We start from the raw sequence: 19,155 nt of genomic DNA, 5'->3' as shown, positions 1-19,155 counted from the left end.
ATATGGGCGTGTGACCCTTCAAAACATGAAAATTTTCTTAGTGTTCCAAAGTTTCTGGTTTAGTCCCGAACTACTTCTAATGTATGTTTAGGGCTTCGTAGGCCCTTATAAGGGACGATATGCATGTGTATAAATAGTTTTAAATTGAATGAAATTTTATGGCCTGGTTTTGTATTGTTGCTTGTGTTTAAGACCGGTAATGCCTCGTATCCTGTCCCGGCGTCAGACACGGGTAAGGGGTGTTACAAAACATCCTTAATATGATTTAATTTAATATCTGAAACATTAATTTCACCTAAATCCATGGTCCTAAATTTTCCAAAAAATTGAAGCTTTCAAGAACATGAAAAAGGGGAAACCGTTTGATTCTTAGAAATTCGATTATGAACTATAAAATTGAAGTGAAATACCTTCTAATTAAGTTAGAATGAACCAAAAACCACTTTGAAAACTCAAGATTATGAGATTTTCCATTTTTGAATCCAAGCTTTCTTGAAAAACATCAAATCTAAATATAATCATTTAAAACTCAATTTGAACTAACAACACTCTTCATTTAATACTAAAAAGTTAGAATATTACCTTGATTTGATGAAAATGATGATCTAAAACTTTAATTTGGGATTTGAACTAAAGAAGAACAATGACGAATTTGGGGAAGAAAACACATTTTTTTCTTTTAAAATTGGGGTTTGTTTTGGTATTTGGAAGGCTAATAAATATAAAAGAATGAATTGATTTTGAAAAACTCCCTAATTTTAGGTTTTGGAAAACTTTTGAATGCTTTGGTGTTTTTGAGAAGAAGGGATAGGCGGTGGTATACTCCATGTAGAAGACTAATTCCAAAAATTTGGAAATTTGCCCTTTAGGTCACTCTTAATTCTTCCCTTTTTCAAAAAGGTCCTAAATCAATTAAAATTCATTTTTTTCAAATTAGACCTCAAAATTAAAATTTTTTATGCTAAATAATAAAATAAAAATCTAATTATGACACTCACATACTTAAATTACTCATTTACGACCCTATTTTCTAATATCTAACTCAACCACCGGTTAAAAACACTCGATTCTACTAACCCAAAACTACTAGGTTGGGTTTTGGGATGTGATAGACTGAGCTCTCCCCAATGACATACAATTACAAAAGCAACTTCTCAGTGCTCGTCCAATGACATTGTCATTAGTTTGTTACCATCATAGGATATCCTTGATCTCTTTGGGATAATATTCGTTCTCCCAATATGATCCTATGTAATCTCATGGTAACCATTACATCTTCCTCCATGGAACGTCAATCACTATCAAATAGTGATCAAGTCATCCATCACAAAAACGGACGACCCGTGGCCACATTTACTTTTCATCAACCGTGTAATGCCAATGAGAGGATATCATTTACCCATGTTCTGAGCTATAAATTCCACTATTGTGAATGACGCTACATGGTACAAAAGTCTACACCCAACGCATAAGCTTTTGGCTCCTTATCTATTTGAACTTACACTTTTACTTACATCAAAGTGTATGAGTCACACATACATAGTCCAACATCCACTCAGGATTTAGGTATGTCACACTATGAATGACATTAGTGAATAAACGCATAAATGGATTCAGGATTTATTCTGCCTGGGTCATGTCTGATGAACTTTTAGTCCAGTTAGTCACATCTATGTCTTTATATCATGGGAGTCATCCGCTCTGATGCCCAAGAGAAGACATCTCCCTAATTGAATTTGATAGAGGACATATTATTCTTTCAATCGAATTGCTCATTTCCGATAAGAATAAGGACATGTTTAGATTCGTCTACTAACAAACTGTATTTCCATACTACAATCTAACCATGTAATATCACTTAGTATTAGATTAAAAATAGACAACCAATGAGCAACATTTGCTTCCATTTTGCTTTTTGTGCAAAAACCATTTGAGGACAATAATACAAAGTATATTAATTTAATTCATGAATAATTTTATTAAGAAATTTGTTCAAAAAATTATAAGTGTACTTAGACAAAAATACTACACTTACGGCACCAAATTAAATAGTCTGGTTTGGTTGGATTAGAATCAGCTGGCCTCTTAGTGGAAGACAAAATTATTACAAATGAACAGTTGATATGCAGTTGGAGACTACGCATGAGGGGTTATAAATATCTAAGAAATGAATCCTAAGATGAATTTGTTGGAAAAACGAGTTTGTAAAACGCAGCGGAAAATAAATTTAGGGAAAACCAGAGTTTTAAAATATTTTCCAAAACAAGATATTTGTTGTGATATCTAAAGTAATAAACACTTTATCAAAATTGTACCTTTTCAATTCGTCTAGCATGATCGCTTTGACCTAATAGTCTTCTCCGTTATCCTCAAGCTCACGTCTTCCAAGTCTTGGCTTGCTTTGAATCAGAAAATTTTTTCAGAAAAATTACAAGTGGGGTAATTTCATAATTTCTCTAAATATTTGGGTCAAGTTGCAAATCAGAAAAATATCTCTAGAAGTTTTCTAGAATAATCTATTCAGAGAATTTTCTTTCTACAACTTTCTCTTGAATTCAAGTGTGTGTAAATAATGACCCAATGCTCTCTCTATATAGGGAGAGTTTAGAGAGTTTAACTAGGATTAACCTTAATCACTTTAATATTAAATTAAAGTAATATTTATTAAGATAAATATTAGATTAAATTTAATTTTAAATCTTATTAAAATAATAGAATGTTTATCTACAGTATAAACATTAAATTAAATTTAATATTAAGATAATCACTTTAATGTTAAATTAATAAAATACTATTAAGATAAGTATTAAATTAAATTTAATATTAAACTATTAAAATAACATTATTTTTGGAATAATTAATCTGAAATCAAATTCTCTACTAGAGTCCTAGTAGGAGTGTAACTCTTCCATTGCTCAACCACCAACGACCAACCACCGCTGGCCACTAGAACACTACCGTCACAGCCATCGGTACCGCCGTGTCTGGTGATGCAGGTGTGACACCTTGATGACACCCTGATCCGGTTTGGCTGCTGCTGGTTCGGTCTGAGTCAATGACGCCCAACCAGTTCGGTCTAGCCACCGGTTAGACCATCGGCCTGGTTTCATATACCAGGCCTGATTCAACCAGTTTTTGGGTCGTAGTCTCAGTTTTGGGCTCTCGGGCCCAATTTACGATATCAGGTCCAATTTTCAAGTTCAGTTACCCATTGGGCCAAGTGTTTGAATTGAAAATTAAATTCCAAAAATATTGTATTAATTTTAATTGATTTGATTAATTTAATTTTACTTGATCAAAATTAAATTTTCCAAAAATCACTAAGATTTTTCAAATTATTTTTTCAAGAAAATTTTTTAATCAAATTCTCTAGTTGAACAATTCTTATGACCACCTAATTTAATTCCACATTGAATAAATCAACTCAATTAAATTATTCCCAAAGTCATAGAATTTTCTTCTGATTCAAATGTAGTTCGATCGAGCTTTGTTGAGCTAACGTAAGGACCAATCAGACATATACAATTAGGCTCTAGTGATTGCAATTATGTTTAGAAGCATTGTTCTGATAATTTGCAATTACTTATTCATGGAGTTAGTCCAGAAGAAGTACCATGATTGAAAACTCCTTATTGTATACTCTTTACAAAAGTAATTATCCAACTGCTTTGTCTAATGACCTCGGCATGTGTGTGTTACCCTCATATGATGTCCTTGATTCCTTTGAGTTAAATTCGTGCACTCAATACAATCTTATTTTATTTCATTGTCACCATTGTGTCTTCTTAATGGTTAATATTATCATTGTCAACAAATGACTGTGTTAAATTGCTCATCCGAGAACAAGCAACCCGTGACCACACTCTATATTTATCAATCCACACAATGTCGATGAGAGGATATCATTAACTCTTTAATTAAGCTATAAATTCCACTGTTGCTAGTAAAGCCATGCCATACACAAGTCATGTGCCCAACATACTGGCTATGGGCTCGATCATCTTTAGAGCATAAGCCTCCACAGATATCAAAGCACATGAGTTGCATACCCATGGCCTGTGACTAAATCAGAATTTAGGTAAATCACACCATGAACGTCACAAGTAAATTAATTCACAAACGGATTTAGAATTAATTCATCTTGGGTCCAGTCCAATGTATTATTCTACCAACGAATACATCTATGTCTTTACTCGTGAAGTCAACTGCTCCAATAGCCAAGACTAGCCATCTCCCCAATTGGAATTGTAGATGACATAATAATCCTGCTCAGTATTTGAATCAAATGCTCACTTTGACTATTTTACGAGATTATAGACTCATTTAGATTATCTATTGAAGTAAGTCGTCCTTCTCACAATGTAAACGTTCTCCCACTCAATATTTTACAGACCTTAATGGATACCTTGTCGGTCTAATTGCCAAGTTGAAGATCCACTCCCTTTCAAACCCATTGATTAGAACACTTTCTGAGTTCACTGTTTTGATCCGACCCAACTCATTCTCTATCTTGAGGCCAAGTTTACGAGCAGCCTCTTCGAACATCAATAAATCAGATGCACAAGTGTCAACAAGCGCATTCAAATTTTCACTGGCCACAATGATGTCTACAAACATCAGCCCATGACTCATTCTATCTTCGACACCCCCTAGTATTAAACCAAGATTGTTATCCTCCACATCTGACTCCACCTTTGCTTCCATAGCCGTGAGTGCAGCCTTCTTTGGACAATCCTTGATCATATGTGGACCATCACAGTGAACGCAACTTATAGGCCCACTCTTCCTTTTTATCCCAAGGCTTTTTACTGTTGCCATTCCCAGTGGGTCTTTCTTTATCTCTCCCACTATTACCCTTTTGATTGAATTTGGGCTTAGAAGAATCGAGCTTGTCTTTTTTTCCACCAAAAATTCAACAAATGATTCTGCTACAGACATAGCCTTGGTAAGCTCTTGGACTCCTCGGCGTTGCAACTCTTGCTTCGCCCACGGTTTCAACCCATCCATGAAGGAAAAGAATGCCTCTTTCTCACCCATATATGAGATTTGAAGCATGAGTTCGCTAAACTCCTGCACATACTCCCTCACAGTGCCTTGTTGCTGTAAACGAAAAAATATATAGCATTTTCCCTATATAATTCATCACCTTTTTACTTAAAATTGTTGTTAAAACCAAGTAATTGTTTAATAAATTAATGAAATATGTGAAAATATGAAATTAGGACCTAGAAATTATTCAAAATGTGATTTTATGTTTTCTTATATAATTTTCATGCATAAAATGGCTTATTGTATTTTAATTTAAGCATATTATATTTTTAAGCTATGAAGTGGGTCATGCATGATTAAATTAAATAATAAAATATAATGTTATATTTTAATAATTTATTTTAAATATTTCATTAATAGAAATTGGATTTAATTAATTAAGTAAATTGATTAATTAAAGTTGTTAAATTAATTTATTGGTCTTCTAAACTATCTGCTATTTTTGGCAGGTCTAAGGATTTTCTTCTAATTGCAAAACCGTCCAAGTGGGGACCAAGTCAACCCAATTTTTGGCTACACATGGCTGATTATAAACCAACGTTTACATTGAGTAGGTCTTGTTCAAGGACCTTCTCCCACTCAATATTTCAAAAACATGCAATGTTTTTTTTATCCTAAATTCTTACGTAATCTAAATCACATGCTTCCAATAGATGCATGGCATGCTATGAAAATTTTATAATATCCATTCATAAGAATCAATAAATCTTAAAAGAAATAAATTTGATTCTCCACAGTTTTGTTTAAGGGAAAAACTGAAGAAATGGACGAGAACCGTGCACCAGGTAGGGTTCTAAGATAGGGAGGTGAGTCAAATTTGGCCATTTAAAAATCAAGCCTTTCCTAGCCAGAGCTAATCCTAGACATGCACCTTCTCATTACCAGACTTCTTACAGTTATCGAATAACGTAAAGAAGTGAACAGAACAATATGACACATGTATTTTCTCATTACCACACTTCTTATTTTTAATCGATCAACTGTGGATCATCTCATATATAAATCACAATTATAACATTACATAATATAAATATTACAAACAATTATAAAAAAATATAATGAGATAGGTGTAAACTCGAAATTATATAGGTTTTTTTTATATTTTTACCACCTTTTTACTTAATAAATATGTTAATCTTGAGTAATTATTATTAAAATAAATGAATTTTACTTAATTAGTAATATTGGGCATGAATTTATAAAGTATGTGAAGTTGTGCTTAATTACATTATTTTTGTACATATTTTACATTATTTCATGTTAATTTATTAATATGTGATTTTTCACTATGTAGCAGGACCATTGAGGATGTGATTAATATGAATGAAACATAGACATGCACAAATCAGTTCTTGTGGATGGCAAGACTATGCAAACTGGGTCATAAGGTTGATAATTTGACCCAGTAAAAGATGTGCTAAAAGATGGACATGTTTGCTAAATTATTGGCCTGAGAAACCGTCCAACAAGGCGGAATTAAAGCCCAGTTTAAAAACAAGTAGATGGTTGCCCAAAACCAAGCTTTTGGGTATTTAATTGAAGGTTTTTATAGTTGGAAAATAATTAGAAATTAGCCCAACAACTTTGCTGCTATAACCGTCCACCCTATGGATATTAATAGCCTTGGTTTGAATTCAAAATGAGGATATTAAGTCATCCCCTTTACTATGAATTGTGGCCGATCATATGTGAGAGAAAAGGAAGGAATTTAAATTCTTCTTTTAGAAAACTCTACCCTGTACCTTCACTTATAAATACCATGCATCCCTTCATTCATCCATCATCCCTCAACACTCATTTCTTATTCATTTTCTCATCTATCATTCTCTCTACCTTTTCCCTTTTCCTTTCCTTTGCATAACCACCATTTCCCCTTCCATCCTTTAGCCACAAAAGCTTTGTCAAATGAATTCTTTGGCTAGCCACCTTGAAACCCTTAGTCAAGAAGCATCGATCAGAACAGAGGAACGCATTAGTCAGCATAGATCCAAAAGGCTGCTGAACAAAATAGAGTTTACTCTTTCCTCTGTATGTCTATTTTAATTATGTTTGCTTTGAGTTTATTATTTTTGACATCAACTATGGCATTTTAAATCTTATTTTCTAGGATGATTATGTTAATTCAATAAGATTTATTTTACTCATGTTTAATATGTTTGGGCCTCAGTCGATCATGTTTTCAATTAATATCATGATGCATTTCATTTATACGTGATTGAGTGCACTCAGATTAGCTGAGTGATCCTAACTAGACGATGACTAGTAGACACATAATTGAAAAGTGCAATTCTCAAGTTAGATACTTAAACTTGACTAAGTTGAGGTTTATAATATTTTTAGTTAGCTCTATTATCTTGCATAGTTTTTAAGTTTATGTACTTAAACTGTTGCAATATGTCCTTGTGACCTTAAATAAATGCTAAGAAACCTTTAGTTTAATATGATCAGTAAAATGCATATTTCAGTAAGTAAAAGATCTGAGGGGACTTAATTTGGTTTCCAAACTCATGAAAGATCGAGTTGCCATGGAAGTATTTCTGAACATTGTTAAGCATGATAAAGTTAATTGAATTTATTAATATAATTGTCCTAGCCCATTTAATGTTGATTTTTTTTGTTGCTAAAGCCATTCATTCATACATTTAGATCATTTGCATTTAGATTAAAATTGCATTAGGGATCACTCTTTGCATCTAATTAATTCAATCATCACAATCCAAAATTATTGAGTTTTTTCTATCAAATTTTGATTTATAATTTTACAAATAATCAATTAACACACATAGTCCCTGTGGAGATGATAACTCATTTTACTTATTATTTGAACGACTGTGTACACTTGCGCATATTCCTCGTTACAATTTTTTGGCACCGTTGTCGGGACTATTGCCTTAATCTTTTTTTTTGTGAAATTATTTTTACAGTCTGGTTTTTATTTTTATTTATTTAATTTTTAACTTTACCAATGTATTTTTTATTCCTTATTCTTTAGTTTTGATTTATTTTTTATGTGTTTTATGAGCATAGATTGAATCATTGATCTATTACCCGTGGACCTTGAAATCGTGTGGACTTTCAGACAAAGAGGATGCGAAAGATCTACTCAAAGACAAGTCAAGATGGAATAAAAATAATGAACAAGGTAGTCAATTAAGTGCACAACCATATTGTTGATGATAGGGATCGTGACATTAGACAATACGCTGTGCCACTCTTCAATGAGTTAAATCTGGGAAATAGAAGGCTGGATATCGAGGCACCCTAATTCAAGTTGAAACCTATGATGTTTCAAATGCTTCAAACGGTGGCCCAGTTCAATGGTATGCCTACAGAAGATCCACACTTACACCTTCATTTGTTAATGGATGTGAGTGATTCGTTCAAGATAGCTGGTGTGACTAAAGACGCACTGAGGTTAAAACTATTTTCATACTTGTTGTGAAATCGAGCATGAGCATGGCTGAATTCGTTGCCACCAAGTTCAATATTTACTTGGCAAGAATTAGTAAAAAGGTTTCGGTAAAATATTTTCCACCAAGAAAAAATGAAAATTTGTGTAATGAGATAACTACTTTCCAATAATTGGATGACGAGTCTTTATATAAGGTGTGGCAAAGATTTAAGGAATTACTTCGTAAGTGTCCTCATCATGGGATTCCTCATTGTATCCAATTGGAGAGGTTTTATAATGGTCTCAATGAACATACAAGATTAATGATAGATGCTTCTGCAAATGGTGTAATTTTATCTAAGTCTTATAACGAGGCTTACGAGATTATCGAGAGGATCGCTAGCAATAATTACCAATGGCTGACAAATCGAGCAGTTTTAGGAAGACGAGTAGCCGGGGTGCATGAAGTGGATGCATTGGCTTCACTCTCTGCTCAAGTATCTTCTATTTCCTTAATGTTAAAACAGTTTACCACTAATGGTTTGAACAATTTTGTAGCTCAATCACCAAGTCAATATGATGTTGTTTCCTGTGTGTATTCTGGGGATGGTCATTGTTTCAAGAATTTCCCTTCAAACCCTAAGTTAGTTTGTTATGTAAGAAATCAGTATCAAAATAGAAGTAGACAAGGGCCAAAGTCCAACTTCTACAATCCATCATGGCGGAATCATCCGAACTTTTCCTTGAGTAACCAAGGAAATGAATCGAATAATCAGATGCAACATAGACCCAATCAAACCCAAGGGTTTGACCAACAAGCCCTAAAACCACCTCAAGCTAAGTCATCAAACAGTTTGGAGGACTTTTTAAAGGTGTACATGGAAAAAAATGACGCATTGATCCAAAGTCAAGCAACAAAGCTGAAAAATCTAGAGAACCAGACGAGTCAATTAGCTACTGAGCTTCATAGTAGACCGCAAGGAGTCTTGTCGAGCGATACAGAAAATCTGAGAAATTTGGGTAAGGAGCAGTGCAAAGTGGTTATGTTATGAAGTTGTAAGATTTTGGAACTCAATGAGATTTTGGTTAAAAATGAGCCTAACGAAAAGAAGGAAAGTCAACCATCAATTGAAGTTCCTACACTGAAAAAGTCAGATGCTGAAAAATCTGATAAGGTAAACCCTAAACTAGTGAATTCTAAAAAGCTAACACGCTCTTTTGTAGATTTGCCTCATCAAAAAAGTTGTTCATATCAAATTAAAGTTCCATATCTTCAAAGACTTTAGCAGAATAAGTAGATATAAGAGGTACAATTCAATAAGTTCTTGGATGTTCTAAAGCAACTGCATATCAACATTCTGTTGGTAGAAGCTTTAGAACAGATGCCCAATTATGTGATGTTTTTGAAGGATATTCTATCCAAAAAGAAAAAAAACTTAGTGAGTATGAGACTATTGCTTTGATGAAGGAGTGCAGTGTGTTCTTACAGAACAAGCTACCTCCAAAATTGAAAGACCTTGGAAGCTTTATGATACCTTGTAACATCGGTGAATCATATTGCAGTAAAGCTTTTCACTTGAGTGATAGTCACTAAATTAATTATATCTTAAGATAAAAAAATCCAAATTGAGATCCACAAATTTTATCTGAAACTAGACTCAAATATATTCTTACCATAAAATTTTCAGAATTTTTGGTTTAGCCAATAAGTACATTTTCTTCTTTAAAGTTTCCCTGTTTCATTATTTGACAGATCCAACCCCTCTTCACTAAAAATTAATTATCTCTTTGTACAGAATTTGGATGATGCTCCCGTTTGTTTCTATTGAAAATAGACTCATTAATGATTTTAAAAATATAAATTATAACCCATAATTATTTTTTTTACAATTTTTAATGATTTTTCCAAGTCAGAACAGGGGAACCCGAATTCATTCTGACCTTGTCTCACAAAATTTATTATATCTCATGATTTACAATTCCATTACTTACACCGTTTCTTCTATGAGAAGCTAGAATCAATAAGATTTATTTCCATATTTTATTCATACTCTAATTCTATTTCTACAATTTATGGTGATTTTTTAAATTTAACCTACTGCTGCTGTCCAAAACTGTTTTAGTGCAAAATGTTGATTACTAGGTGTATAACTCCCTTATTCCCTTGATCTATAATATTTCCCATCACTTTCACTTATTTCTCTTCACTAATATATCAAGAACATAAGACCTTATATAAGAAAACTCTATTATAACATTATTTCCATGCTTTTTCAATAATATCAAACTTAAAAATATATTGAAATCTTGATGTTCTTATCCTGTGCTATTGATTTCAATCTTTAACTTGATTTTCTCTCTCCTCCAGCTTCTATTTCTTGAATCTAACTTGATATTCTAGCTCCCCATTTTCTCCTTGTTATTCTTCTCTCTTGGAAGCTATGGAAATTCTTTCGATTTCTAGGTGAAAATGGTAAATTTTTGGTGGAAGGACCAAATTGTAAAGAAAATAAAACTTTCTTTCTTCTCCTCTCTTCTCACGTTAGTTGCATGAAAATATGGTGGAATGGATGATTCTTCATCTTCCTTTTCTTATATATACTAAATAAAATACTAATAAAATAATAAAATATCATTTAAAAATCAAATTAAAATATTAATAAACTAATATTTATTTATATATTTAATATAAAATATCTCCAACATCATCATTATCTTCTATATTTCTCTCTCTTCTAATTGACCATTTTGACCTTTATAATCTTTAAAAATTCCATCCTTGATCATCACTTAATTTGGTAAAATTGTGATTTAGTCCCTTAAAATTCTTCACCTTTTCAATTTGGTCCTAATTCATCCATTTTCCTTAGTTTCTAGATTATTTCACCCTTAAAATATTTACACTATTGGTCCTTCAAATTTTTCATATTTACACTTTAGTCCCTCAAGTTTTGAGTATTTACTATTGGGTAACAAAACTTTTCTCACTTTTGCGATGTAATCCTTTCTTGAATTAATATGTCATAATATAATTCCCAATGTTGCCAAAACTCAAAATTTTTCTTTTTGTCACTTTATTTCCTTATTTTACTATTAATGATATCTACTTTCTTACTGTAGTAATTTTCGGGGTATTACAACAATCATATCTATGATTTTCATATGTTGAACTTAATACTTCCTCTCCACTAATGTAGGTGACATAATCATTAAATCAATAGGTCTTTTACAAGGTTCTAGTGGGGCTAGGTTAAAGGTAGGGATTTTAAGAGATGAGAAATTTCGGTTTCAAAAATCTTAACCTTTAACTTTGTCTTGGATATCTCAAAATTCAACTTTTTTCTTCAAGTGAACCTTTGGAACACCCTCAAACTTATTTTGAACTCAAGTGCATACATTTTTCCTTTTTTGAAGACAAAACGAACTTTTCTTCGCTTTTTTTTTTTGTAATCACGAGCACATACATCTTTCTGAAAAATTTCCTCAAATGTTGATTCCCAAGACATTTAAGTTAAGATAGGTGCACAAAATTAGGATAATTTTAAAAAAAATGGTAATTGGCTTATAATGTAGGTTCATTGCAAACACAAGCCTTAAAGCTCAAAATTATGGTTTCAAGGGTCTAATATAGTATGGTGGGCTTGAAAAGGCTCAAACGATCCAAAGAAAAATGATTCCTATATCATTTTAGATTTGTATGTCCCTTAGGATTTCGCCTCAAGAAAGTTACTAAGTCAATTCTAAAAATATAAACCTTCATGCATGCCTGATCTCAAGAGAAACTAAATTTTCATGGCAGACATTACCTAAGACTAAGATCATAAAAACATTCTATTTTTCATGATAACATACAATCACTTAGATAAAATCATCATTCATGCTTGCATACAAGCTATCTTATTAAAAAGAATTTCTCTAAACATTCATTTATGAAAACATACTTATGAAAGAATGATTTGAAACATACTTGAAAATTTTAAAATTTCAGCAATTTATTTGCCTTACCCCCCTTAAAAAGAAGCAATGTCCTCATTGCAAGAACAAAGTAATGAATGAAAACTGAACACCAGGTAGGGTTGTAAAGAAAGAGAGGTGAGTCATTAGGACTGCTTAAATACCAAGTCTTTCCTAATAACCCAATCCTAGACATGTTCATTCCCATTACCACATCACTTAGTCTTATTCTTTCTAAAGAAGTATTTATTCATGCTTGCTGTGTTTTATTTTGCAAAGATTAAATCCTAATTACTAAAGAAATAAATTCCTAAAGACTTAAAAAACAATTAAATAAATAACAAGACAAGAATCCCCTCTTTTATTTTTTTTGACTCATTCCCCTTGTCTTCTTTAGTTCCATCTCTACTTGCATCATCAGTATCTTTCATCCATGTCTCAAAGATAGCATTTGGGAGCTCAGGAACAAAAGTGTTAGAGATATTCTTAAAAGTATTTTGAATTGAATCATCCCTAATTTTTGCATATTTCCAGTAAGTTTGTTGTTGATTGTGCATGAACTTGCATATATCCATTAAAATTGGCAGCTTCGATTTCTTTGAAGTACTTGAAGGAGTCGACATTGGAGTCGTAAATTCTGGTTCAACACTTAGCTTGACTGGTTCTTCTTCTAGCTCAACCCTTGGTTCAGAGTTTTCAGCTCCTTCAGCTGGTTGAGGACTATTTGGTTCCTTATCAGATTCTTCTTCTTCAGTGTCTGTAATTGAATCAGCTTCAATTTCAGTTTTATTTGTTGAATCTTCAGTTTTTGGCTCTGTTGGTTCCTCTTGCTCGCCTTGGTTCAGCTCATGCACACTCTCTACTAACCTTTAAAGATCATGACTTGTAATGCACCATTGAACGTACTGCCCCTTCTGATTTGCTTGTGTTTTAACACGGGCCCTTAAGCAAAGCAAAGTAATTAATGATGGGAAATAAGCACTTCCTGTCTTCTTTTTAACACAATCATGAATCTTCTTGAGGATAATTTTCCCAACATTAATGGGCTTTTTTGTCAAAATTGTATATAACAAGAGCTTTCGTTCCATCGGGATGGTGGAACTATGTGAGATAGGCATAAAACTATAGTGAACAAAATAGAACCATACCTTAGCTACTGGTTTTAAGTATTCTCTTCGACAAGAATGGCTTCCATACTTTCTTATAATCCATTGGGATCCCCGATTTGTCACAACATCAAGCACTTGTTGAAGAAAATCCCAATTGATATTGTTCATCATTTGGTAGTACTCATCTTCCTCAACATCAGGTAAATTAAACAAATCATTAATGGATTTAGAAGTAAGAGGTACCTTTTTCTTTCGAACTATGACTTCAGTAGCATCTTGTGTAGTCAAACTAGCATAGAATTCTCGAACTAGTTCATCATCGGGAAGTGAACGAGCATCACGAAATCTTTACTACTTGAGAGCATTGATTATCTTTCTAATTAGCACAGGGACAACCATCACATCATTCTTCTTCAGGTTAAAACCTTTTTCCAGCATCATAGGTTAATGCTTGAAGATTGAATCAAATCACTCTTTCACTTCTTCATCGATTAAAATTGGATTTTCAAGAGTAGTCTTTGACGATCTAGTTCTCTTGCGAGACATGGTATTTTCCCAAAAATTCGACAAAGTTTCTGCTTGCAGAGGCAGAAGAGAAATTAGAAAGAGAGGGTGGAACTTGCTTCGGCAAACCTTACGATAGCGAAAGAGTTACGACGGCGGCAGCAACATGCAGCAGCTATGGTGGAGTGCAGTGGCAGCGTCAATGCTCCGACGATTCTCTTGCGGTGACACTAATTAGTTTCAGAAAAAGAAAAGAAAGAGGCTAGGGATTTCTTTCAGGATTTGAGGCTTGCGGCACAAAAAGAGAGATTTTAAGAAATTTTAGGGTGTAAGCATATTGCTTTGAGGGATATGAAAATTAGTAGAATGAAGAGGGGTTTATATAGGGAAAAATTAGGGAAACATGTAGCAAAAATTTAGCTACATTAAAGTTACTTGGGCGACAAGTAATGGGTGTGACGGCAAGGGTAAATTTTTTTGTTTTTTTCCTTTTTGTTGACTTGGGCCTCAAACTCAGACTATATCTTCAAGGAAAACTGATTAGTACTTGGGTCAAACTTGACCCCCTTTATTAACATAAAAATTTGAAATTAAACAAAATAAATTAAACTAGAAAAAACATTGTAAAACTTAATTAGAAAATATCTTCGAAACAAATTACATTAAATTGATTCCCAGGAAAGGTTGAAGGGGTCACAACGGTCCCGCTTAAGTTCCAATCTGCTTAGACATAATTAATTAAATGTACTTAATTAAGAAAATAAATTCTAATTATTTATTTATTTTCAAGACAAGTTTATGAAAAATCAAGGGTCTGTTAATTTGAACGAGGATTCAACTCGCTCAACTTCACCATCCCAATAGTGTTTGAGACATTGACCATTGACTTTAAACGTACCTCCATAATTGTCGTACAATTCAATAGCTCCATAAGGATAAACTTGGTGGATGGTATAAGGTCCTTTACATTGGGATTTCAGCTTCCCAGGAAATAACTTCAGCCTTGAATTAAACAACAACACCTTCTGACATTCTTAAATGCTATTCGATAGGCCCATCATGCATCATCGACCCTTTGAGACCAATCTTATCTGTTAGGGCATACTACTTTTTCAAGGATACTTTTGATTTCACGGTTCACTCTTTCAACTTGTCCATTAGACTGGGGGTGATAGGTAGTAGCAATCTTGTGTTTAGCATCATATTTGTCAAGCAACCACTTAAGCCATTTGTTTACAAAGTGAGAACCTTCATCACTAATAATAGCTCTTGGTGTCTCAAATCGTGTAAACACATGCTTATGTAGGAATCACATGACTACCTTAGCATCATTTGTAGGGTATGCTTCAAATTCAACCCACTATGTCGAACAACTAAGATATATTTGTTCCCATATGAAGAAGGAAACGGGCCTAAGAAGTCAATGCCCCATATGTCGAACAATTCAATCTCCAAAATGTTTGTCAAGGGTATGCCATTCCTCCTTGATATATTTCTAATCCTTTGGCATTTATCACAGTTCTTCACATAAGTATAAGCATCTTTAAATAGTGTAAGCCAAAAGAAACCTGCTTGCAAAATATTTGCTACAGTATGTGAACCACCAAAGTGTCCTCCACTTGGAGATGAATGGCAATGATATAAGATCTCAGCAATCTCACTTTCAGCTACACACTTTCGGGTTATATTATCTGCACACTGTTTAAACAAAAACAGATCCTCCCAAAAATAATACTAATTATCATGAAGGAATTTCTTCCTTTTTTGGTATGTCATTTCTCGAGGAATCATTCCACATGCAAGATAATTGGCAAAATCAACAAACTAGGGTATTTCATGAATGCGACTTACCTCAAATAAGTGCTCATCTGGGAAATTCTCATTGATAGGCACACCAGATTGGGTTACCTTATCTTGGTCCAACCTCGACAGATGATCAGCTACTTGATTTTCGACACCTTTTCTGTCTTAGATCTCAAGGTCAAATTCTTGAAGTAAAAGTATCCAACAAATTAGCCTTGGTTTTGCATCTTTTTTCGTGAGCAAGTATTTAATGGCCGCATGGTCAGTAAATACTGTAACTTTGATACCTATAAGATATGAACATAATTTGTCAAAAGCAAAAACTATAGAAAATAGTTCCTTTTCAGTTGTCGTATAATTGAGTTGGGCTCCCGTCAAGGTTCTACTTGCATAGTAAATGGGGTGGAATACTTTATTTCTTATTTGACCCATCACAGCTCCAACAACATAATCACTTGCATTACACATCAACTCAAAAGGTGAGTTCCAATCAGGTGTAACGATTACTGGGGATGTAATTAACCGATTCTTTAGATCTTCAAAAGCTTCCAAACATGCTTTGTTGAAATTGAACACTGTATCTTTCTCTAACAACAAACACAGTGACTTAGAAATTTTTGAGAAATCCTTGATAAACCTTCGATAAAAACGGGCATGTCCTAAGAAATTTCTGAATCCTTTCACATTAATTGGGGTCAGTAATCTTTCAATTACATCCACCGTTGCTTTATCGACTTTAATTCCTTTATTTGAGATTTTATTACCTAAGACAATCCCTTCCTTGACCATGAAATGACATTTTTCCCAATTAAGGACAAGATTCGTCTCTTCGCATCTCTTTAGTACCTTAGCCAAATTACTCAAATAGATATCATAGGTGTTACCAAAAACAAAAAAATCATCCATGAAAACCTCAACAAAATTTTCGACCATATTAGTAAATATTGCCATCATGCATCGTTGAAAAGTTGCAGGTGTATTGCATAAACCAAAAGGCATTCGCCTAAAAGCAAACATATCATATAGACAAGTAAAGGTTGTTTTATGTTGGTCCTCCGGGGCTACAACTATTTGGTTATATCCCGAATAGCCATCTAAAAAACAATAGAATTCATTGCCTACCAGTCGATCTAACATCTAATCCATAAAAGGCAACGAAAAATGGTCCTTCCGAGAGGCTTTATTCAGCTTTCTGTAATCAACAAAGATTCTCCAACCGGTAACAGTTCTTATTGGAATTAACTCGTTACACTTATTTTCAACAATTGTGATTCCACCTTTCTTCGGCACACACTGCACCGACTTACCCACGAATTATTTGAAATAGGATAGATGATTCCTGCATCTAACTATTTAATCACTTCCTTTCTCACAACTTCTTTCATAATAGGATTGAGCCTCCTTTGCCCATCAATTCGAGCTCTTTCACCTTCTTTCATAATAAGATTCACCAATGTTACAGGGTATAGTAAAGCTTCCTGGGTTTTCAATTTCGGTGGTAGTTTGTTCTGTAGGAACGCACTGCACTCTCTTGTCAAAGCAACAGTCTCATACTTATTCAGTTTTTTCTTCTTGAACAGTATATCCTTAATAAATTTCACATAATTCAACATTTGTTCTAAAGCCTTCACCAACGGAATATTGATGTGTAACTGCTTTAGAACATCCAAAACTTCTTGAATTGCACCTCCTATTTCTGCTTGTGTTGCTACAATCTTTGTGGATATGAAGGTGATGAAACTTTCGATTGAACCAGACAACTTTTCTAGGAGGTAAATCTGCATTCAAAGAAGATGTTAAAACATCTGAATTCACTAAGTCAGGGTTTACCTTGTCAGACTTTGCAAATTTTGATTCCTTTGGTGTAGGAACTTCAACAACTGGTTGATTTTCCTCCTTTTCAACATGCTCATCTTCGACATCAATCAATCGGGGTTCCAGAGTCTTTGCACTTCGCAATGCCACTGCCTTGATATGTTTTTTACCCAAATTTCTTGGATTCTCAGTATTGCTCAAGCAAAGTTCCTTGTGGTCTACTATGAAGCTCCGTAGCTAACTGACCCATTTGGTTTTCCAAATTTTTCAGTGTTACTGCTTGGCTTTGGATCAAAGCATCATTCTTTGCCATGTATGCTTTCAACAAGTTCTCTAAACTATTTGATGCCTCAGCTTGAGGTGGTTTTGGAGCTTGCTAATTAAACCCTTGAGACTGTTTGGGTCTTTGCTGCAATGAGTTGTTGTTTGGTCCATTTCCTTGGTTGCTCCAAGAAAAGTTAGGATGTTTACGCCATGAAGGATTGTAAAAGTTGGACTAGAGTCCTTTTCCACTCCTATTTTGATATTGGTTCCCCACATAGTACACTGACTCAGGATTTGATGGACAATACTCAAAAGAATGACCTTCCTTACAGTACACATAGGAAACTACTTCAAATGGACTTGGTGGCTGAGCTGTAAAATGATTAGTACTATTAGCAATTAACTATTTTAACATAGAGGAAATAGAAGATACTTGAGCTGATAACGAAGTGAGAGAGTCAACTTCATGAATTCCAGCTACACATCTTCCTGAAGCTGTTTGATTTGTTGGCCATTGATAGTTATTACTCGCGATCCTCTCGATGATCTCATAAGCTTCATTATAAGACTTAGACAAAATTGCACCATTCGTGGAAACATCTACCATCAATCTTGTATGTGCATTGAGACCATTATAGAATGTCTCCAACTGGATAGAATGAGGAATCCCATGATGAGGACACTTACGAAGTAACTCCTTGAATTGCTCCCAAGCCTCATACAAAAACTCGTCATCTAGTTGCTGGAAAGTTGTGATCTCATTCCTCAACTTAGCATTTTTGCTAGGTGGGAAATACTTAACAAAAAATCTCTCTACTAATTCTTGCCATGTAGATATGGAACTTGGTGGTAATGAATTGAGCAATGCTCGTGCTCGATCTCACAATGAGTACGGAAACAACTTCAACCTCAGTGCATCTTTAGTCACACCGACTATCTTAAGTGAATCACTCACCTCCATAAATAATCGAAGGTGGAGATGTGGGTCTTTCATGGGCATACTACTAAATTGGCCCACCGTTTTTAGCATTTGAAACATCACTGGTTTCAATTCAAACTGGGTTGCCTCATTATCTCGCCTTCTAATTCTTAGGTTTAGCTCACTAAAAAGTGGCACAGCATATTGTTTGATGCATCGATCCTTATCATCAACAATGAGGATGGGATTTCGTACATAATCGGCTTTATTACCTTGGTCTTGAATCTGATTTCCAAGGTCCATCTCGACTTGTCTTTAAGTTGTTCGTTCATGTCTTCTTTGTTTGA

The 19,155-nt window shown here is 33.8% G+C and overlaps 2 non-coding genes across 2 annotated transcripts; one reads left to right on the top strand and one right to left on the bottom strand.

Annotated features, from left to right (window-relative positions):
- Positions 1-8,598: 8,598 nt before the first annotated feature.
- Positions 8,599-8,705, bottom strand: LOC121219715 (small nucleolar RNA R71). Its single transcript, XR_005916606.1, has one exon. It is a non-coding gene; the product is annotated as a small nucleolar RNA R71 (small nucleolar RNA).
- Positions 8,706-18,554: 9,849 nt separating this feature from the next.
- On the top strand, positions 18,555-18,661 carry LOC121219747 (small nucleolar RNA R71). Its single transcript, XR_005916638.1, has one exon. It is a non-coding gene; the product is annotated as a small nucleolar RNA R71 (small nucleolar RNA).
- The last annotated feature ends 494 nt before the right edge of the window (positions 18,662-19,155 follow it).

The sequence above is a fragment of the Gossypium hirsutum genome, chromosome D07, assembly GCF_007990345.1.
Source record: "Gossypium hirsutum isolate 1008001.06 chromosome D07, Gossypium_hirsutum_v2.1, whole genome shotgun sequence".
Taxonomy (NCBI): Eukaryota; Viridiplantae; Streptophyta; class Magnoliopsida; order Malvales; family Malvaceae; genus Gossypium; species Gossypium hirsutum.
This window is presented reverse-complemented; position numbering and strand designations above follow the sequence as displayed.